This window comes from Otolemur garnettii, unplaced genomic scaffold (genome assembly GCF_000181295.1).
Source record: "Otolemur garnettii isolate 467f Iridium unplaced genomic scaffold, OtoGar3 scaffold00032, whole genome shotgun sequence".
Classification (NCBI taxonomy): Eukaryota; Metazoa; Chordata; class Mammalia; order Primates; family Galagidae; genus Otolemur; species Otolemur garnettii.
This window is the reverse complement of record NW_003852427.1, coordinates 9560774-9583871: the sequence shown is the minus strand read 5'-3', so window position 1 is coordinate 9583871 and position 23098 is coordinate 9560774. Positions and strand designations below refer to the sequence as shown.

The window sequence follows — 23098 nt, the reverse complement described above, 5'->3', positions numbered from 1 at the left end:
ACTCTGGTTAATGTTAAAGGAAAGGGAATTTTCAAGGAGGTCACTGGGAAGCTCCCAGGCAGGAGAGCAGATGGAAACCCAGCAGCTCTGAGCTCCTGTGGGGCAGGAGCTCTCCAACAGCACCTCCAGGCCCCTGCTGTGAAAATGGGGACCACCATTTATAGTGGCTTAGTTTCATGGTACTTCTAAGATACAGTGTTGGGTAGCATATGATCTGATACTCTCCTCTTGGGTAGCGTATGATCTGATGCCTTGATTAACAGTCCTGGAGAGACAACAGGATATACTAAGAGGTATAAGAGGACCAGGAGGAAGTGAGGTCACAGAGCTAAGGGAGGGGAAGTTTCCATGAAGGCAGTGGCCAACACCACCCAGTATAGCACATGGGCCCAGTAAGATGAGGACAAAGATTTACCCACCAGAATGAGCAGTCAGCAAATACAATTTCATTGTGGATGTACGAACAGAAATTAGATGCTCTGGGCTGGGGATTAAATATGAAGAGAGAAGGTGAGGAAAGACTCTTCTTTTGAGAAGTTTGAGTCGGAAGAGTAGGCAATGATTGGTTAATAAAGAGGACTTTGGAGAAAGGGAAGGTTTTTAATAGGACAGGAAAGACTTGATCCTCTTTGTAAGGTAAGAGTAAGGACCAGAGGAGCACATGTGGAAGAAAATGGCAATCACAGACAGCATGGGGCAGGAGGAAGGGAAGGGGCTTGGACTCTGTCTATGACATTGTATGTGAGCCTTGTGCTCTGACTATGTCATACCTCACACCCTCTTGCTCTCTCTAGTTGTTTAAGAATATTTCTTTAACCTGTATGATGGTTAAGTGGTGCCCAGACAGCTGGTAAAACATTATTCCTAGGTGTGTCTGTGTGATGCTTCCAGAAAAGACTAGCACTTGGAATCAGTAGACTGAGTAAGGAAGATCCAGCCTCACCAGTGTGCATGGATGTCATCTGGTGAAATCCAAAATAGAACAAAAGATCAGAGGAAGGACAAGTTCTATTTTCTCTCTCTCTCTACCCTCCCATCCCTTTCTGTCTCTGTCTCTCTCTCCATCCCTCTCCTTGAGCTAAGATATCCACCTTATCCTGTCCTTGAACATCAGAGCTTCTGGTTCTCAAGCCTTCAGAAACCAGAAACTTAAACTATCATCTCCTCTGCCCCCCACCCCAGTTCTCAGGCCTTTGGCCTCTAATTTGTAGTTGCACCTCAGCTGCTCTGGTTTTCAGACCTTCAAACTCAGACTGAATTACCCAATGGGCTCTTCTGGCTCTCCAGCTCTTAAACAGAGGATTGTGGAACTTCTCAGGCTCCATAATCATGTGAGCCAATTCCTTTAATAAATCTCTGCTTACATATCTCTATATATCCTATTGGCTCTGATTCTCTGGAGAATGCTAATACAACCTCAACTCAACCATAAGCCCCTTGAAGGCAGAAACCATGCTTTTGTAAGTGGTCCAGGAACGATGCTGTATAGGGAATTGAGAAATCAGAAATTTGTATTATCAGATTATGCTAGGATGAATCTAATTGATACTCAACTACAGTGGCCTGGCCAAGCAGTTCTTTAATTTTCATATAAAATAAGTATCCTGCAGGTAAGCAATTCAGCCTGAGCTGGCACAGCAGCTCTGGGATGGATTTAAAATATGAGATTCATTCTTTCTGTCAACTCAGCCATCCTTACTAGGTGGGTTTGGAGTTCACGCTTATCACCTAGTGGACTTAAGATGGCTTCTTGGTTTCCAGGCTCATGTCCACATTGCAGGTCAAAAAAAAGGGTAGAGGAGAGGGACAGGAAGTTCCTGTGACTGGAAAGCAAAACCTTCCTAATAATCCCAAGCATACTCCTGCCTGCTTCTCCTGGCCACCTCTGGCTGCACAGAAGTTTACCACTCGAAACTACATTGGTTTCACTGCGCCCGGCTTCCCTGCATCTCTTCCTTCCTCCTTATACCATCTCTTGGGGGTTCGTTTTAAGGAATTTCCCCCTTTCTACCACGAGAATCCTAGTAGGAGTGTACATTCAGTTGACTCTTCTTCAACATCTAAAGTTGAAGAAGTTTGCCAACACCTTTCCCAGGACAACCGGGGCCAACCAGAGGGCCAAGGGCCCTTCCCGAGACTCTGACGGCTTTACCTCGCACCTGAGGGAAATAAGGGCATGAAAACCTCTGTAATTTAATCATCTGTTCCTGCAGTGGCATCCTATCTAGACCATTTCTGACAAGAGATTATTCCCAGGGTTTTTGCTTTCTAGCTTTGAGGAGCTGCTTTCTTCCCACCCCTTGCTAAGCTTGGATCTCCAACATTCCTGTAAGCTCTGAAGGCCCAACCGACCTATCAATTCCCTTCTACTCAGATAACAGACTGTTTCTGTTACTTGTAATAAAACAATTTTGACTTATACTTGAACTCCACTACCAGCCAGCTGTGTGTAATCTTACGAAAACTGTCAAACCTCTTTGGGCTCTCTGTTTGTAGCAAAAGGATGGGGTATTCCCAAAGGAAACAAGGTATTATAGCTTTGAATGCCTCCAGAAGCCCTCTTTGTACCAAGTAGGCCCAAATGAACTTCAAAGTCTAGATTAGGGTTTTAGCAACAAGGGTGGAATAAAAATACCCATTAATAAAGACAACTTATGGGCAGATGCACTGGCTCATGTCTGTACTCACAGCACTTTAAAAGGTTGAGGTAATAGGATCACTTGAGTTCAGGAGTGTGAGACCAGCCAGAGCAAAGCAAGACTCTTTCTCTACTAAAAGCAGAAAAATTAGCCAGGTGTAGTGGTGCATGCCTACAGTCCCAGGTACTTGGGCGCCTGAAGCAAGAAGATTGCTGGAGCCTAGGAGTTTGAGGATGCAGTGAGCTAGGCTGAGGCCATGGCACTCTAGCCTGGGCAACAGTGTGAGACTCTGTCAGGAAAAAAAAAAAAAAACAGAAAGAGAAAGAGAGAGAGAAAGGAAAGAAGGAAAGGAGGAAGGGAGAGAGGGAGGGAAAGAAAAGAAAGAAAGAAAAGAAACAAAAGGAAGAGAAAAACTTAACAGCATTAGGTGCTGCTGTTGGAGCATTCCTTAAACAATCAAGCCCAGACAGATGCAAACCAAAACTTACTCCACTACTGGGGGCACTAGAGTGCAAAATTTTCATTAGTAAACAGGCGTTATTTAGTGTCTTCTTGCCATAATTTCAAGGGTCCACTTACAAGTCTATAGTTTCAACTGTTCTTGTTTATAAGACTTCTTAATTGCACCACCAAGAAACATGTTTTTAGGGAGTGTTTGTATCCCACTGTAAAGCCTTTTTTGCAGCAGACATGAATTTATTTCTACCTCAGAATAAAGGGTAGAAACTTCTGTAAATTCATAGTCTGTACCTTTAAGAAAAAATTACTTTCTTAGAACAGCGAGGTGGCCCCATTTCGGCCTTATTTTCTAGCAAACTCTTATTGCTTAGCTGCATTGAATAATCCATGAAATATTTCTACTAACTTTAGTGTGTGAATTGTGTGACTAAAGAGTGGGTAAAAATAAAACATGAGAAATAGGAATAAAAAATAGGCAGAAAATGAAAATAATTGAGATCTTAAATATTTGGTCAAGGCCTCTATTTTCGGGTAACCAGTTACCATATTAGGCTCTCAAACCCCAACACAAGCCACAGAACACTATCCTGAATTATTAAAACGACTAGGAAAAATTTTTTTGTTTTCACTACTTTTAAATGAGTATGTAGCCTTTCAAACTAACCTTCTCTTAAATATTTAACACACACATTGTGTCAAATATAAAAAAGCAAAATTTCTCAGTCGAATACTTAATCATAATTATATGTAAGATTATGTAATACAGCCTGGCCACTTTATTTTGTTTTTTCTCTCTTTGTTCTAATAATTCTTTCCAATTTGAGAGGAATTCAGTCTAGATTAGTTGAAAGTCTGCATTGTAGAATATTTTTGTCTGTCTATTTCTGTATATTTACTGATTATATTTTTCATTTGCTGGATTCAATTTATTCATTCATTCAGCAAGTATTTCTTGAATATCTACTGGATGCTAGGCACGGTTCTGGGTAGGGTAATATGTTATGGAATAAAGACTCAGCCCCGTTTGGACCTTACACTTATGTAAGGGAAAGAAGTAATTAATAAAAATATACTCCAATGAGTGCTAATAAGTACTGTAAAAGGGACATTATCAGAATGGGAGTGTTTGTCACTTTGTTCAATAGGGTGGTCTATTAGAAAGCTAATGAAATGAGTGAGGTACCTTGAAAGTGAGGGACCGTTTCATTTCAGTCAGTGAGGATAGCAACATAATGGCTCTGGGGAGCAAATAGGTCCAGTGCGTCTAAGGGACAGCAACAAAGCCAAGGAGACTTGACCTGAGGATGGCCAACGGTGGAGAGCTTGGTAAGGCCAACCTTGTGAGGGCCTTGCAGGTCCTGGGGAGACTTGAGATTTTACCCTAATTGTGGTGGAAGCCACTGGGAGGTTTGAGCAGGGAACTATTACAAACTGAGTCACATGTAAAAGGATTGCTTTAGCTCTGTAGTGAATATGGGCAACACAGCCAGGTTTGCAGAATGAAGGTTTTCTAGTGGAGGCCTGGTTCAATGGTTCTAATAAGAAAGATTTTTCATGAGCATTATCTCATTTCATGAGCATTATCTGTTTACTGTAAGAATACACCCACCTTCTAATGTACTTGGAGCAATTGAAAAGCTTGCCCTCTTTGACCATCTGAAAATGGTCCACCAGTCTCTCCTTTTCACATTTTATTTTTACCCAGCCAAAGCTTGCTCTTTCTCAGTGAAAGCTCAGAAGTCCAGGTTAGAATAGACTCATCCAAACACAGAGGCTGACATAGCCTACAGTCCTATAGTATCCCACAGTGAGCTTTCTAGAAGGTCCTCAGGCCTCATCCTAAGACAAACCATCACGTGTTGTTTAATGCCCCAAGTGTTACTACTGAAACTTCATAAGAAAACTGCAGAATAGTATTATAATACCGCTCGATCTTATCTTGGTAAACAAATTTTTTGTGGCTAGAATGTTTTAAGTGTTCAAAATTATGAGCCAATCTGTCAGTTCCAGTGTTCTCCCCTTAGACACTTGCCTCCCACAGTGTTTCCTCGGGTGGGAATTATAATTCCGAGGCATGTTCTTAACACTGCTTTCTAGAGTTCCCCCCCAGAATTAAACTCTAATCACTTATTATAGTTGCTGGTTTAACAATCCCTTCTGGGCTCCCTTTCCTGCCCTGTATTACTTCTCTTTTCCCCTGCTGCTTGCCTGTGCCTCACAAATAAACCGCTTGCATTAGGATTCTTATCTTGGGATCTGCTTCTGGGGAACTCAAACTGAAACATCCTCTATGTACAATCCTCCCTCCTTGGGCTATAATGGCAGGTAGGATACCGGAGAAATGAAGCTTACTAATATAGGGGAGATCCAAATATAGTATCCCCATAATACTCACGATCTGGTATTCCTTTGTGAGCTTAAGCAAAGGACAGGACTTGCTTCAAGGTATACCCGCTTCTGAACAATTAGGAGCTAGTTTTCCCTTCAGAATGGATTTCTCAGCCCTGGCCCCTCCCGGACTTGTGTTAGGTAAAGCTTTGCTATTATGCAAGGTTCTTACCTCCCATCACAAGGGGGCACTTCTCACCCTGTAACACCAGGCTTCTTCAGGAACCAAGACTTCCTCTTCCCTACCCCAGGAAAAGACAGCTGTCCCTACTTGGGGAAATCATTGCTTGTATCTTCACTTACTCTAATCCTAGGGCTCTAATCAACCTGTGGTATCACATGCTATACACAGATTCTTAGAAATCTCTAAACCTTCTCATAAGCCTCCCATCCTGCTGGGAGATAAATTGACTTAATTAATAAGAGAATATCCAAAAATAATTATTCTTGCACATTTAGATATTAAGCCACTTAATCCTCCCCCAAACCCAGTGTGGTAGGGGTTGTTATCTCCAATTAGAAAAGGAAACTGAGGCTTAGAGAGGTAAAGTGATTTGTCCAAGGTCACCTCATGGAGCAAGAGAAAGGATTAGAGAGGGTATGGACACTGTGTCTTCAGTTGTGAGTCAGGAGGTACCTTTTACCTGGGTACTTACTGGGTGCTAGCTGCACGCCCCCTGTGCTGAACTTTATTGACCCTTCTCAGAGTGGGGACAGTGTTCCTGCCCAGCCAACCTCAGGTGAGAACTAAGGCTCAGGTGAGAGGGGCAGTGTCTAGAGTCAACTTTATAAAACACTCCCCATGCTAAGGTGAAGACATGTCACTGTGGCTATGAAACGCTGGAAATTAATTGCCCAGCAACCACAAAACCTTGACATCATCCTTGATGTCTCTCTTTTTTGGCACTCCAATTCAGTCCATTAGGAAATCCTATTGGAAGAAGCTGGTGGAATCCTGACCTTCTGGACCCCTCCCTGCCAAACGCCTGTGAGCAGCTGGGAGTTAGTAAGCTCTGGGTAGGCAGAGAAAGTCAGATTACATTAGGAAAGCAAATTCAGGACCTAAATTATCTAAGAAAATCTCATGGTATAGGAACCCCAATCTCCAGGGCTTCAAGATTTTATGATTTCTTTTCTCATTCTACATAAATGTTCACTTGCATGCCATAAATTCTGTAGTCTTTCTAAAACAGTCCTCTCTTCCCCTCTCCTCCCACAATTGTGTAAGCTTTAGGCTCCAGAAAACCTTCATCCACTACTGGTTTGAGGTGTCAGCACTCACCAGTGCAGGGCTTGGGAATAGAGGTGTAAATTTGTCAGAAGGAAGCGGGGTGGCACAGTAAGAGAGTAAATCCTCATCTAACATGGCAGAAAGTCAATAGATAAATCAAAAAATCGCTATGTAAGCTTATTTTTTTTAGCGACAAGGGGGTGACCACCAGAACTAAACGGAAGAACTGTTAAAAACGGCTGTGGGGGGGAGCAACAGAGAAGGAGCCTGTTGGTTTCATTATAAGCACATCTAGGTAATTTTGTTTTGTAAAAAGTGCTCGTACGTTACTTTTATATTTTTAATTCAGTTGTTTAAAATAGAAGGCAAAATTAAATAAATGTAGGAAACAAGCGGAATACTAAACATAGGGAAATAAAAAGCAAATGCACACGCAGCACAAAATTCTCCCGGCGGTTGGGAGCCCGTGGGCGGGGCTTGAGTTAGGGGCGGGTCTCCTTGGGGCCCGCCCACAGCGAGGGGGCGGGGCGCAGACCGTCGCCCTCAGACTGGGTCCTCCCGCGGGAGCTGGGGGGAGGGCAAGGTCAAGCTCACCTTAGACCCCGCCCCCAGCGCGGAGGCGAGCGGGGCCAGACCCGGGCTGCCTGGCAGGAAGGCGGCCTGGCGTTGGGAGACTCAGCGCCTTCCACGCCCGGTGCTGGGACGCGCGCCGACCGACAGCCCCGGTTAGGCCCTCGATCCCCCAGTCCCCGAAACTCGCCGAGCGCCACTGCTCAACCCGGCGACGCGCAGGTAAGCTTAGCTTGGGCCCCCAGGCATCTCGTTCCTGCCCGCGCCCGCGCCCGCGAGAACCTGGATGGCGGCTGGACGCCTAGTCCACACGATCTGGGCCCGCAGCGGAAACCTCGGCGCCGGTTCCTGGGCGACAGGTGGCGACGGTGTGCGGAGCCAGGAACACCCAGCCGGCTCTCCCTCTGTGCGCCACCGGTTGTTTTTGCACTGTTATCGACCTCAGTACCACTTTGACTGTGACCGGAGATTGGCACACATGATTTCGTATCCCTTCAGCATTTGTGCCCTCAACAGTTAAAAATAAGCACAATGTCTAACACAGACTTACCGTGTGCCCCTGAGTCCCCACCACTAGACCGAGTGCTGGGGTTGAAGAGGTAGGCCAAGTAACGTGGGGCCGCCCCATGAAGTCACAATCCAGTGTGGGTATCTATACAAACAACTGTAAACTTTATGGTGAGAGTTGTGAAGATGGAAAATGCAGGGTGCTGGAGACGTTTTAGCAGGGTCCCCGGCTATAAGGGTTGCTGGAACTAAAACTTTAGAGAATACCAGGATGGAGAACACCAGAGCAAACGCATTTTGCTGGGAGAGAATGTTGGCTTGTTTGAGAAAGGGAGTCTTTGGGGCTGGCCTGCAGAAAGCTAGGGGAAAGCAAATTCCTTAACTTCCTTCTGTGTGAGATGGAACTGTTCTGCCCATAGAGGATGGAAAAGTAGAATGTAAATGACTTATCGCTGGTTTGGGGGTTCAGTAACTAAAGCAAAGATGAAGATGTTCTGGGTGGAGGCTGGATATTGTTCTGTGCGGAACATAGGGTGCCTGCCTCTGAGCAAACTCACTCCCCTCCCTGGGTCTTGTTTCCTCTATCAGATACCCAATTCTGAGTAGAATCTCTCAGCCTGTTCTCTAAAATGATGACTGGTATAGTTGTTCATTCTCAAACCCTTTAACTGGTGCCCACTTTAACTGGGCTCTGAGGATCAGAGAGAAATCAGACAAGGCCTTGTCCTCCTGGAGCCTGTGGTGGGTGAGCCAGGTGAAATAAAGCCTGACAGAGCCCAAGGGAAGGAGTTGTGACCCTCTAGCCTTGCCAGGGAAAGTGTCTTTGCTTCCTGCTAAGTACACATGTTCCAGAAAACCAACGCTTGAGTCCCCAAAATGCATGGTTCATGCTGTTCCATTGAACATCAGTTACTTCCTGACTTTCACTGGTCACTCTCAGCTTTTGGTGTCACCCCCCCCCCTCCCCAAACTGGCCGAAAGACTCCCCAGAGGCTGCAACTCTGGTAGTCCCTTTTCAAGGGCCTCTTGGGCCTTGGGACCCCATGGACTTAGGAGAGCTTTTAGGCTTTAGGAAACCCCGGTCTGCTGCTTGCTGTATTTTATTGGTTTGAGCCAATTTCTTCTTTACCTCTATTCACACCATTGGTGTACGCCAGTGATTTTTGAGGCACACTGTTGTGCTATGGGAGGATTTTAGGTGTGCCATGAAAATTTTTTAAGATCATTAATTAAATTATTTTCAAAAAAGTTCAAAGCATAGCAAGTTTATATTTTTTAATTCTTTTTTTATCAACATAATTTAGTTGTGTGCCCCGGAAGTTTAAATATAGGTTCAAGTGTGCCATGAGATAAAAAAAGGTTGAAAAATATTGATGTAGATCCAGGATTCACTCCATGAAACCTGGCTAGGCGGTGCGGAGGGCAGGGGGACATAGCTAAGGGGAGAATTGGGCATAGTTTGGAAGGTGAGGGAACACAGCTGAGGGTAGAGTCTGGCATGGTTTGTGGGGAGAGGTAGAAAACGGAAGACAGATGTGAACCGAGGGAGAAGGGGAAGGGGCAGCCTTTGTACAGCCCCTCTGTCCACCTCTCAGCCCATGGCAGTGTGCCAGCAAAGAGAGAAGGGAAGCTCCAGGCTTGGTGGTCACAGACCTGGTACTTCCCGGCTGTGTCTGAGCTGTGAGGATTGTGTGTTCTTGACACATGCATGGCATGTAGTTGGCCCTGAAGAAATATTAACTCTCACCTTCTCCTCCCTCTGAATGAACTAAAATGGAAATAATAATATTGCCTATCTCAGAGGGTTGTTGCGGGGACTTAATGTGTACCTAAAATGCATAGAACAGCACCTGCCATGTAGGAGTTGACTACAATTGATATTGCTTAGTCTGGGCAAAAATTGAAACAAGGCAGGGGTGGGTGGGAGTGGAGGGTATGAGGGACTGTGCAGGGTGATTAGCTGGGGAGTTAGATTATCTGGTGCAGTGGTTTTGCCAGAAAGCATCAGCCTGGCGGCAGAGAGGGGTGTTCTGCCTGATAAAGGTCCTCTTTGGCAGCTGCACTCTCAGAAGGCCCTGCAATAGCCTTGTCTGCAATAGCAGAGAACCAGGCATGCCAAAAGACATGTGTGAATGAATTAACAGATAGATGAACACAAGCCCAAGAAGCTAACTTTTTGTTCTTAATTAAGGGTGTTTTTAAAAGGAGTATGAAAATGAGGAAACATAACTAATGTGTTTAAGCATTTGCTGAGGGACAAGCATTTTCATGTATGTTGCAGCTTAAAGGTGAAGACCACAGCTATATATTCAGATAAAATTGCTTGTGTGACCTCCCATGTGTCACCAAAGCTCTCTAAACCTATTTGGGAATCTGTAAAATGGGAATCTTTACACCTAATTCATAGGGCTGTTAGGAGTATTAATCCAGATGAGCGTGTGAAATGCTGCCCCCAGTTCACGTGCAGTAAGGTAAGTGCTCTGTCAACAATAGCTGCTGTTATTATATATTTATCAGTCCTCCCATGATCTCTACTCTGATAAAGGGACTGACTGCCACAGGTACAGATGGGTGGCACTGATTCGGAACTCAGTCCCACTGGAGTCAAACTCCCCAGACACTAACTAGATAGCTTGTGTGAAAGGAGTCAACCTTATATGCATTTCGTTCATTACTTAAAGCACTTGACTATGTGAAATCTTAGAGAGAAACTGCAAAATTATAATTTATGTGCCTTTCAAGTTCAGGTATTTTATCATCTAGATAAATCTTCCATGCATCCATGTTAAACCACTTTGGGCTGTCGAAGCTCTTAAATAAAGTGGCTTATCCTGACCAGTGTCTGTCTGTGCTCGTTTATCATAGTTCCCTAGTAAAGATGGACGGATCCCATTTGCAGTGCAGGCTTTAGGATGGCAGCGCCTGCCCCATTGTTTTAGCCGTGCAGTTCTCCATGGTGGGGTTTAACCACAGTGGATTCAAGATTCCTTCTTTGTTTCTCTCACGGACACACACACCCACCCACATGCCAGTCTAGGAATTAGGAATAAGGCATTGTGTTGCCACTGTAAATCTGGGAAATTGACTCTGAGGAAGATCTAAGGTTCTCTGTAATAGGTTTTGGGGGTAAAGTGCCTGCACCTTCTGGAAGTCGGAACTATCTGCTCTCCTACCCAGTAGTGCCATCTCTGGGCCTGCCCTTCTGCCCAGCAAATGCCTGGTTTGGGTCTCTGTGTCTCCCTGCTGGTCCTGCCTCTGGCCAGATCTGCCTGTAAAGCCAGAATCCCTGGGCAGCTGCAGAGGTAGAGCCTGTTGCAGGGAGGCCTCCTGAACATTCTGCCTTCCCATAGGACCTGAGCACTTGTCAGCCCTGCTCCAGCGGCCCTAAATTACCTCTTCTGCTGAGCTGTTCTCTTCCATAGACACACTGTCCTCTCACCCTCCTTCTGATCCCTCCTCCTGTTCTTCCTTTCTTCTACAAATACTTCAGATAGTGTCCTGGGGGTATCAATGGTGTGTCAAAATGACACAGTCCTGACACTGTGGAGCCTACACACATCATGAGGCAGATTTAATAAAGACAGAATGAAGCACATAAGCACACAAGGAACAGATTACAAACTAGGTTAACTGCCCTGAAGGAGAAACTTGGTATGCCCTGGCAGTGTGTGAAAGTGGGACAGAGAGAGAAATACAGGCAGTATCAATCTGGCTAAGGTGGACCCTTATGTCCATTTATTCATATACCTTTGAAGACCTCTGGATGGTATTTTTCTGTCAATTCTGGTAAACACTTTTTATGCTGCCAAAGGAATCTTACTGAGAATGTGTATTTTTAAAAAGAAGAGAGCTTCATTTCCAGGTGGGAAAATCATGCTAATGTCCCATTTGCTCACCTCCGAGAGTTTACAGAGCCCCCCTGGCTGCCAACCAGTTGGGTGCTCAGTTCTCAGCATCATCTGTCTCACTGGTTGGCAGCAGCAAATGGGATCCAGCTCACCTGAGGGACGATCCCGAGGCGGGGCCACTAGAGCGCTTTACCTTCCAAGTGACAGAGTCCCCCTGGGGGCCAGTTTTCTCCTTCTTGATACACCCACCCCCCACCCCCTGGCACACCAGGCTGAGATCCCAACATAGATTTCATCACACTGTGGCTAGTGCCTGCCATCGGACAGGGAAGATGGGTGAAGCTGACTGCTGTTGTCCAGAGCCTGGGCCCACCTGTCTGCTGAAGCTGGGGCAGGGTGAACCAGCAGGGACCCTATCTACACAGAGCCGTGCCATCTCAGCATGGCCCCTCATGAGAAACCAGCAGTGCTCCAGGGGGACAGCATGCCTTCAACCCCCCTTGGTTCCACTGGGAATAGGGACAAAATAACACTAAAGCCTGTTTAAAATAAGCTATCCAAACGGCCCCAGGAAACATTCCCTCTGCATGCCTAAATATTACTAGAGAGTTATTTTACTTATTTGGCCAGAACTCTTGACAAAATACATCTCCAATCCCTACCAGTCTCGGATGGAGACCTTATTATAAGAGATGAGCTACCATCTTCTCCATAGCAAAGGAAGGATACCAGAACAGCCACACAAAGATTGAGAAGGCCTTCACACTACCGTTGGTGGGTGGGTTTGACTGCCCTGTGAAGACTGGTGGGGAAGGGCTGTATTCTCAGGGTACAGCTTTAATAGGATTATAATCATGTGGCTCTTAGCCATGGAGAGAAGAAGTGGTTCTGGAAATCTCCCTTCCATAAAGGCTGACACAGCGACGGTATTTATGCCTCTTGAAAGTGCATGTTAAGTGGTAGATATTTATGAAAAGGGTTCTGAGGAGTAAATGTGTCCATCAGTCAACCTGGAACTTTTTAGTGCTCCTAAGATGGTTTTAAATTAGAGCCAATCTTCTTTCTACCTTCCCCCTTCCATCAGCTCCCCCACCCCTGCTTCCTCTTATAAAAATGAAGTGTCAAAGCAGGACAGAGCCTGGGGAGGAGGTTGGAATTGCTGCCTTGGAAAGGCAGAGTTAGTGTATTAAAGGCAAGCGTGGAGAGGTTCCTGCCTTGATTCTGGCACTTCCCCCTAGTCACAGGGTTCTGAAGACAAGAGTTTGGAGCAGGGCTGACAAATACAGTTCAGCTTAATTGCATCCTAACCACAGCCATCAGCAACTCTGCCATCATGCTGCTCACAGAAAACGGTGAGCAACTGGAGGGGAAAAGAATGATGAAAACAACTGATGCAAACTAACCTGAATTGGGGCTCAGTAAGTGGCAGATGGGAGAGAAGGAATGTCAGTGTCAGTGAGAGAATCATACCAGGTCAGATAAAAAGAAAGCATGAGAAGGCTGGAAGTTTCTCTGTGAGCCAGTGATCATTAGGACAGAATGCCTGTTATATGAATTAGTGTGTAGGAGTCTAACTTGAGATTATTGTTGACTTTGAAACATTCATTTTAAAGATGAGAAATGGGTGTTTATTGCATAAACCTTATATTTAATATCAAAGACTGCTTTGCTTTTAATTTCCCCATCTGGCCTTCTGTGTAACTTTTATGGTACTATTGGCTATTTCTTATCTTCACATTTTTTGTGAGAAGAAGGAGGCTCATGTCTGTTACCCATTTGATATTTTGTAAGCAACCAAAGGACAGTGGGTGATAAAAGTAGAGGGGCTGCCTCTTTCAGGTGCCACTGAAATGCTACTACCTTGGGTCTTCTTCGGGGATTCTGCTTTAAGAAAATAATCCAAAAAATGGGACGAGCCACTGTATTAAAATACTCTTTGAGTTATTATTTCTAATGGTGAAAACTGGGAAGTAATCTGAATATACATTATAGGAGGATAGTCAAATTACGGAACACCAGATTGGCGGAATATTACGCAGTGCTTAAAAAGGTGAAGACTAGTAACACAAAAACCTTTTTGTTCAGTGAACAGAGTGCCATCCCATTAAAGACACATTCAGAAAAAGTGACTTGAAGGGAACCCTCCAAAAGGATGACATGCATACATAGTAAAACTATGCATAGTATTTTTTCATATTTTAGCCTTTCTATATTGTTTTATTATCGCTATAACTTCTTAAAAATCATAAAATTAACAAAGTTAAATAATGACCTGCTATTCGAAGTTGGCAAAAGTCACTACATTTGTGGCCTTATCCTGATTTGAATCTTTTGATCAAAACTTTAAAGTCAGGCTTGGCTTCCTGCCTTCAATCAGTCCTTCTAGTCCAGGGACATATGTTAGGACTCTGGCTGGATGGCCAGTAGGTGTGGTCACCTCATCTTGGATCTGTAGATGCAGATTCTCATGGTTTTTAAGTTGAAGAAGGCTTCTGCCTCTTGGTCTTCTTCAAGGGACTAAGGGAGGAGGAGGGGATTTGGAATTACAACTTTTGGAGGCCTCATTGGTGAAGTTTCAGCTCACTCTGTCCCTAATACACGCACACATACATACACACACGTACACATTTAGCAGTCACCTAGAGTAGCCTTGTACGTGGGTCATTATGAAAGTTTTGAGATACACAAAAATCAAGAAACATAAAATCTGCATAGACAGAAACAAATGAAGCCCTCCCAGCCACACCGTTAAGCCAGAGAAATTGAAACTTGGACAGGTGAATCAGACAGGACCTGTCAACTGTGTTTCATGGAAGTAAAACGATAGACCATAACACAGTCTGTCTGGAAACTTCTGTAGTGACCTACGTATGATTCTAGCTTCTTGTCTGGTAGGTTTTCGTACTCTAGTGCCCAGGCACTGGGTATTATGTTCTTAATGCCAGCTTTCCCTGTGATGGCCCTATCTACATGCATTTTTTGCTACCTAATCCTGACCAAAACCTAGTGCATGGACAGTGGTGTGCTCTAAATTGACCTTCTTCCATTGGCCACACATTGGGAAATTATCACATAAGATTTGAATCCCTGTAGCTTATTTGGGAGGGGATCCCAAGAAGCCCTAGTAAGAAGTAGGGAGATGAGCCAGGGAAGTGCACTGTCAAGCAGGTGACTGGTGTGGGCAACTGGACTTTGAACTTAGTTCTACCTGCTAAGTCCAGGTAGAACACCCGTCCCAAAGTTATCCCCTCATGGGCTTGAGGGCTGGGTGGGTACACAGTATTACATCAGTCAGTGGTTGAGCACTATTCCTTTTGGTGAGTTAATTCTTGGATTTTTCTGGCAGGTTCCAATCACTAGCTTAAGCCCCTGGGCAAAGAGATACAGATGCTGGCAGTTGGAAGCAAGGCTAGTTTGCTCCAAGGTGGTGAGACCTGGAGCTACGAGCCCAGCACTGAGTGTCTGCTATACTGTCCTTCTCTAAATGCCTTGAATGTTACCAGTGTGCTATGATGAAGATAACCAGATCCATAACTTCCTACGAAATCATGGACCTGGGTACCCTAAATTGAAGGCTGTTGTTAAGAAGTAACCAAGCGTAAAAGTTTAAGAAAAAAAAATCATGGGAAGGAAACTTTAAATAAGAAAAATATTACCATATTTTCGCAGTATATTGGAATAGACTACCACTATTTGATTTAAGTGGCTGAATGCTAATATTCTGTAGCTGTGCCGTTGAGACCCAACACTTTAAAACAAGGCCTGGGCATATGAGATTTATTTTTATCGTGGCAGTGTTTTCTCCTCATCTGTAGCTTGATTACTTCTCTTATTTCTCTAGTAGATTAAGATGATTTTAAAAGAAAAATTTACTTGGAGAAAATATTTAACCTCATTTGTATCCACCCATGATTATATTTCTAGTGCCATGTTTTAATATTAATACTGGATTTACTGTACTTACGAACAGCAGAGGATGGCAGAGAATTTCGGTAGTTATGGCTTTAGGCGCTGTGATAAATGTTTTGTAGTCATTGCCTTTATATGGAAACACTCCATCTCCAATTAAAGATTTAGTAAGCTCTTCATCAAAATATCTATTCACAACTGGGGCATGCAATATGGTTGTGCTGACATTTCAGCTTAATTCACTCTATAGTTTCACAGGTCCCAATCCATTTTATATGCTTTTCCCCCCCTCTATGCGTGGAGGAGGACTGGCAATAGAAATTTGGAGCATAATGCAGATTCTAGGAACACTCTCCATGTATTTACTAAGTATATTAGAACATTTGTCACTATACATGAAGGCTTTACTCTAAGAAATGATTTAAAATTGTAAATCATGTAGCAGGCACAATAGGGTTTAGTGGCTAAAGTTCATATGCTTTGAGTTATGGGCATTTTAGAATTTGCATAGAAAGATTTTAAGATCCCAGCATTTTTGAGATGTAAAGCTATTTCCCTTCAGGTTGTCATCCAAGATGCATTTCGTGAAGGCTGAAATGACAAATACCTGGTGTCCATGCTTATCCCCACGCCTGGTACACATGGCGGGCATCACTGGCTGATGCTCGGCCTGAATCCTCTACAAAGTGTTCCATGCAGCCCTGCCTCCGGTCATCACAACTGGTTCACTAGGGGAAGCCTCGGACTCCGCATGCTCACGCACAGCTATTTGTCTGTTCCTGCCATTGCTGGGAATGATCAACAAAGGAAGCTTTTATAGTCCCCCTACAAAATAAGAATGAATTCTAGAGGCAGCTAGTTGTGTCACCTGGCGCCTTTTTAGTCACCTCTCCGTCATGCAGATACAGGTAGTCAGATTGGCAGTGACCATCTCCTTTCTGTTTTTCCTTCTGCCATGTGCATTTCCATTTTTGTCTTTCTTCTTTGTTTCCTGTAATGTTGCTCAGAAGGTAAAGTGGGAAGCCCAAAGCTATCTGCTATTTTCTCTTATAAAGTTTCGTTGAAGTCATCTGTATTAATGGACAAGCTTTGAGATTTTGACTATTTTTCTACCACTCCAGGAAGAAGGCTACCGTAGGTTCACCAGCCATCTCACATTGTCAAATCCTCCAGGCTTCTCTGTCCATATTTTCTATGCAGCATTTGATACCTCCGACCATGTCCTCCTTTTGAATTGTTCCTAGGATTTTCTTCCCTCCTCTCTGATTGTTACTTCTCTACTTGCTGTCTTTCCTCTGCTTGCATTTTCAGAGGGACTTCCCCAGGGTTCTTCCCTTGACGTCTATTGTCCATACAATCCACCTGGACAATTTCATCCACACTCTTGGATTTTCACTACAACCTTTGCATAGATACATCCCATTTCAGACCTCCATCACATCCCCTCTTTGGAGCCCAGACCTATGTCTAGCATGCTAGCCTGTTGGATCCTTCTTCTTGTGGCTGCCAGAGGCATCTAGAATCAACAGGTTTCATTTGTTTACATCTAGACCGTATCTCCTTTTACAGGGCCACTAAATACTTATCCCCATCAGGTTGTTTCTGCTACCTCCTTGGAGCCATAGGTACACTGTTTTGAGCTGGTAAGAAAGCACTGTCTTGGAGAACCAAGTATAAAACAAGGGCACAAGTTAAAAACTGTGCCTTAACACTGAGGAGCTTGAAGCAAAGACAATCTTTGATTATCTCTCACAATTCCAGGGGTGAACTGGGCTCAGCAAGGCAGTTCTTGCTCTTGGTCTCTCATTCAATGGCAGTTAGATGGTGGCTGTGGCTGGCACCACCTCAAGGGCTTCCTCACTTGAGAGACAACCTACAGAATGGGAGAAAATATTTTCAAACTATCCATCTGTCAAGGGATTACTAACCAGAATATATAAGAAACTCAAGCAAGTCAATAGCCAAAAAACCCCAATATTAATAAATAGGCAAAAGACCTGAATAGATGTTTCTTAAAAGAAGACATACAAATGGCCAACAGGCATTTTTTTCCCAAATGTTCAGCATCACTAATCCTCAGAGAAATGCAAATCAAAACCCCCATGAGATAGCATCTCATCCGAGTTAAAGTGGCCGTTATCAAAATGACAAAAAACCAAGTTCTGGCAAAGATGCTAGTACACGGTTGGCAGGAATATGAGTTAGTACAGCCACTATGGAAACTATATGGTGGTTCCTCAGAAAACTAAAAATAGAACTACCATATGGTGCAGTCATTCCACAACTGGGTATAATCCAAAAGGAGGGAAATCAGCATATCAGGGAAATATATCAGCACTCCCACATTTATTACAGCACTATCTACAATAGCCACGATATTAAAGTGCCCTAAGTGCCCATCAGGGAATGAATGGGTAAAGAAAATGTGGTACCCAAGCACAGCAGAATATTATACAGCCGTAAAAACAGATGGGATTCCTTCATTTGCAGCAACACGGATGGAACTGGAAAACATTATGTTAGGTGAAATAAGCCAGGCACAGAAAGACGAATATCATACGTTCTCGTTCACGTAGGAGTGAAAAATGTTGATCTCATGAAGGTAGAGAACAGAATGGTTGACACTGGAACCTGGAAAGGGAAGAGAATGAAGAGAGTCAGTTAATGGGTACAAAAATATAGGTAGGTTCTAGTGTCTGATAGCATAGTAGGGTGACAGTAACAATACAGTAACAATAGGTGACAGTTAACAATAATTTGTCATGTATTTTAAGACAACTAGAGAAGATTTGGAATGTTTCTACCATAAATGATAAATGCTTGAGGTGATGGATATGCTAATTAGCCGGATTTGATCATTACACATTGTATTCATGTCTCAAAACATCACAAGTGCCCCATAAATATGTACAGTATGTATCAGTGAATTTTTATTTTTTTTAAGAAAAGTCTTTAGTGCCTGGCAGTTGATGTATGGTGGCAGCTGGGACCTGTTGGAATGCAGTCTAGAGCACCTTGTTGTGTGGCCTGGATTTTCCCACAGCATTGCAGTGGGACTCCAAGACCAGTACACCAAGAGGACCAGTAGAAGCTGTATCCCCTCTTACAGTTTACCCTCAGAAGTCTGGTAGCATCACTTGCGCCGCATTTGCAAGGTTGCCTGCTTTCAAGGGGATGGGACATAGACCCACCTGCTGATGGGAACAGTGTCATGGTCACCTTGTAGGAAGAGCACGCACACAGGAGATACTATTGTGCCTGTGTTGAAAAATGTATCTTGCCACAGGCCCTCAACACAAAATGTCACAGGTTTCTGTTTTGCTGCTTAAAAAATAAAAATAGGTACCCTATTTACATGATTCAAAAGTTAAGAAAAATAAATGTAAATGTATACAGTGAAAATATTCCCTCTCGTATCATATTTTCTACCTCTACTTCACGTAGACAGGGTCTGTTCAGTGTTTTTTATATCCTTTCAGAATTTACAGGCACTTTTATATTTCACCCTGTTCCTCCAAAACAGCATCCTTACTTTACACTTTGGGTTTTTTTCACTTAACAGTGTATCTGGAAATGATATCATTATCCGTGCACAGGATCAATGTGTCTCTCTCTCTCATAGTATTCTACTGTGTGGCTTTGCCTTATATCACTTACTCAGTTTTCTGTGGGTGGGCACTGAAATGTCACAGCGTTGAGGCCGTGAATAACACACATATTCTGTCATGCATGGGAGTGAATAAATTAGCATTCTCTTGCCCCAGTGCCTTACATCTCATCCTCCCATCCTCCTCTCGGTGGACCATGGGCTCCCAGCGGTGATGGACTGTGGCCGTTGCAGCTTGCTTCCCTGCTGCCTAGCACAGGGAGCTGTGTCCACACAGTGCAGAGGAAGCCTGTGTGAGGAGGGAGGAGGAAGGACGAGCAGGCCAGGGGACTGACACAGGCATCTGAGCGGCCCTGTTCTCCCTCCTCTCATTGCCCCTATAATCACATTCCTTAGTGGCAGTTACTTCCTCAGGCCTGTGCAAAACTGGCATCTGGTTCTATACTGTTTTGCTAGGGGGTACCCTAGAAGGCTTCTTAAAGCCCAGTTTTTGTGGTCACCCAGCTCAGCCCAGGACTACTCCCTGCACCAGCAGGGGTTTGTTGTGAGAGAGGATGGGGGCGGTGGTCATCACCTAGTGCCAAGATGTCGTTGAGGAATTGCTGTCCTGGTAAAAATCCAACAAAATAGAGTTCTCCCTTGTCAAGGTACGATTCTTACATCACACGGAAAATTCTTTAATGAATACAGATTGCTTTTGTTAAATTAACTCTAATCTCCATAAGGAAGATTGACAGTTTTGTTTCTTGCTTTAAAGAAGGCTTTCTAGGAGAATTTAGGTTAGAGATTGTTTCTAATGTAGGGAAGAGAAACTTCTCTAAATCTAGAGGAAGCAAATCTGGGAATCTGGCCATCATAATTGAATATTTGGGGGACATCAGGCCCAGCTGGATCCAGGTAATCAGATAGATGACAGCACAGGCAATCTCTGCTCTGTCTTAATGCTGTTTTTACTACTACATTTAGTTTATTCTGTAAGGTGTAAGGAAGATGGTGGGTCCAGGTTTGCATGGAGTTTATAGCTCTTTATCTCTGAAGACACTCTTATCCAGTGTCCAGGTTGAAAGGGGGATCTGATTTGTTCTTCAGGAATCTTGTGTCCACTCCCGGACTGATCTTTGTCTCCAGGAAGTTGAAGTTTTCTGGCTATCTTAACTGGCCTTCCAGAATCATCAAGAGTGATAGCTGAGCAGTTTTCAAGACAGAAGTGTTGCAAGACCAACACCATGGAACTGCCTGCCCTGGATGGTGATTCAAAATTTGAATTTCAGACTGTGAAGAGTATCTGAATTGGGGCGGTGCCTGTGGCTCCAAGGAGTAGGGCACTGGCCCCATATGCCAGAGGTGGCAGGTTCAAACCCAGCCCCCGCCAAAAAAAAAACTTCAAAAAGAAAAAATGAGTATCTGAATCAGTGATGGTTGACCCACGAGTTAAGAAAAGGTTCATTATGCTAATCTCTCTACCTTTTTATGTTTGAAGATTTCTATAATGAAAGTGCTTTCTTCAGAAAAAAGCATTAAAAAAAGAAGAGGAGCTTTTCTTTGTCTTGTTTTGGGAACTCTCAGCAAACAAGCCTTCACATTCCTGTACATTTATTCTCTGATTTTCTTGTTCTGTGTTTTTCTTTTCATTGTACAAAGAACCGTTAATCCTTACTTTCCTCTAAGCTGGGGATTGGGAAGAAAACAGACAGTACTTGACTTTAGATTTGTGTGGTGTGTTGGGAGGGGCTGAGGGGAAAACGGTCAAGTGACCTTACATCATGTCTCCATGGTTCCCAGGACAAAAGCTACAGAAAATCCAGCTGGAAGGGAAGGATGTCAGTGCTGTGACCGTCAGTCTGCATCCTCACCTTTCACGGGCAATTACTTGAGCCCCGGGTGAGTGGCAACAGATTTTTTTGATCTATGCATGTAGTTAGGGGGGAGCCCAGAGGCTTAGAACGTCATGAACTGGTTGGAGGAAATCTTAGTGTTGAGGCTGCCTTTTTATTTTATAGGTGAGGAAGCTGAGGCCAGAGGTCACACAGCGAAGTAGCAGGGGCAGAGGGAGGTTTAAGCCCCCATAATCTGGCTTTGGAGTCAGTACCACTCAGTAGCTCTGTGACTTTGAGGAGGCTCCATTCCCTCCCTGAGCTTCGCCTTCCTCACCTGTTGTGGGAGGCAGAATAATGGCCCTCCAAAAATGTCCACATCCTAATCCCACCACCTGCGGATGTGTTTGGTCCTATGGAATGGGGAATTAAGGTTGCAGATGAAACTAAGGCTGCTAATCTCCTGACCTTAAGAAGAGGTGTGTACCCTGGATCATCCAGGCAGGCCCTGTCTAGTCACAGGGGTCCTTGCAAGTAAGAGACAGAGGAAGAGAGTCAGTCAGAGATGCGGCATGAGAATAACCAGGTGGGTCATTGCTGGTGGAAGGGGAAGGTAGAAGCTGGAAACAGGTTCTCACCTAGAGCTCTGGAAAGGAGCACAGCCCTGCCAACACCTTGATTTTAGTCCTTTTTCACTTCTGACTTCAATATAATAAAGAGCTACATTATAATAAAGCATGTGTGGTTTTAAGCCACTAAGCTTGAGGTAATTTGTTACAACAGCAATAGGAAACCAGCATACCTGTAAATAGGAATAACATGCGTTCCGCAAAAGATTGGAGTTTAGAGTGAGGGAGTTAAATTTCTGAAAATTACCCAGCAAAGATCCTGAAACATGGTAAATGCTTAATAAACAGTAATGTTGCTAGTGGACGGTGGTGGTATATGTGGGCAGTGGTGGTCATTAAAGGGAGTGTAGCTGACAGGCAGGTGTCTTTGGAGAACTGAAGTTGGTGCCTCTGCAGTGAGGTTCAGGGCTAGAAAGAGGCCGCTGGGAGACTCCAGATGGCCCAGTGGGGTGGCCAAATGCACCCTGCAGGAACCCCATGCTGCTAGGGTCAGCAAAGCCTTCCTCCTTCAGTTCTTCAGCACTTCCAACCCCAGCAGCACCCCTGACATCAGAGGAAGCAAGAGCTGGGAGAGGCCTGCATTGGGCATCTGGTAAGATTTGGGCCTCTCTTTGAGTCCTGAGCATCTGCCGGGCCTCCACCCTAATGCCACTGGCTACTCACAGGGCCACCTACAGTGTCAGAAAGAAGCTGAATGTCAGTGAACTTACTGTGGGCCAGGCAGCATGCTAGGTGCCTGTGTCTGTTGCCTTATTTAATCTTCATGACAGGCCTCTGAGGCAGATCTTTGTTTCCCACGTTGTAATGAGCAGATAGAGCAGTGGTTCTCAACCTTCCTACTGCCACAACACTTTAATACAGTTCCTGTGGATCGCCACCCACAGGTTGAGAACCTCTGAGATAGAGGATCCAAGAGGTTAAGCAGTTTGTTCAAGGTCAAACAGCTCATCAGTGGCACAGCCAGGATTATAAAGTCGGTTTATCTGACTCCAGATCCAGCCTCATGGACACAGCTGGTTACCAGATGGAAGGGAGGTGACTGGCATTTGCTGGCTAACTGGAAGGGGCTTGAGAGTGCTGGGTTTTGGTGCTGGGGGCCTGTGGGAATGAGAGCCCCCAGATGTCCAGGAGGAGGCTCCCACTATAGGGATGCTCCCTTCTGTCCTTGTGCACCTCTGGGAATGATGGACTGGAATCCCGGGTCGGATGGGGATGGGGATGGGGATGGGGCATGCTTGCTTCTCAGGGACTTTGTGGGGCATTCACATCTGCCATTCTCTGAGTCACTGCAACTGTACCTGTGTTTTACTTTTCAAAAGATGTACACTGACATTTAGGTTGCCATTAGATGAAATTAAGGAGTTTTTGTTATTGTTAATATTGCCAGGTGTTATCATCTTGTAAATAAAGTCTTCTTTATTTTTGAAGTACTTACAGGTAAAGTGCTGTGCCATTTATAATGTGCCTCAATACGCTTCAGGGGAGAAAACATGAAAT

General features: G+C 44.4%; 1 protein-coding gene across 1 annotated transcript in view; it reads left to right on the top strand.

The window, feature by feature from the left end:
- Nucleotides 1-7393: 7393 nt before the first annotated feature.
- NMNAT3 (nicotinamide nucleotide adenylyltransferase 3) overlaps nt 7394-23098 on the top strand; it is a 95859-nt gene continuing 80154 nt past the window's right edge. The window contains exon 1 of the mRNA XM_003789439.3: nt 7394-7509. The gene's annotated coding sequence lies outside the window, so the exon portion shown is untranslated. The remainder of the gene's footprint in view (nt 7510-23098) is intronic.